The following is a 619-nucleotide window of genomic DNA, read 5'->3' as shown; positions in this document are numbered from 1 at the left end:
ATCAAAAGAAGATGGAAGGAATACACAGAGTCACTCTACCAAAAGAAAATGGTTGATGTTCAACCATTTCAAAAGGTAGAATATGATCAAGAACCAATGATACTGAAGGAGGAAGTCCAACGTGCATTGAAGGAATTGGCAAATAAAAAGGCACCAGGAATTGATGGAATAAAAACGGAAATCTTTCAAGAAAGTGAGGCAGCACAGGAGGCACTCACTCATCTCTGGCAAGAAATTTGGAAGACACCTATCTAGCCGACTGATGAGAAGAGATCCATATTTGTGTCCATTCAAAAGAGAGGTGACCCAACAGAACGTGGAAATCATTGGACAATATATTTAATATCCCATGTTAATAAAGTTTTACTAAAGATAATACAGAAACAGATGCAAGCATACATTGACAGAGAAATTCCAGAGGTTCAAGATGGATTCAGAAAAGGACGAGGAATATCATTGCTGATGTCTGATGGATCTTGGCTGAAAGCAGAGACTATCAGAAAGATGTTTACCTGTGCTTTGTTGACTAAGCAAAGGCTTTCGATTGTGTGGAGCATGACAAGCTATAGACAACATTGTGAAGTATGAGTATTCCAGAACACTTAATTGTGCTCATGAG

This window comes from Chrysochloris asiatica, unplaced genomic scaffold, assembly GCF_000296735.1.
Source record: "Chrysochloris asiatica unplaced genomic scaffold, ChrAsi1.0 scaffold00011, whole genome shotgun sequence".
NCBI lineage: Eukaryota > Metazoa > Chordata > Mammalia > Afrosoricida > Chrysochloridae > Chrysochloris > Chrysochloris asiatica.
Note: the sequence above shows the minus strand (reverse complement) of the source record.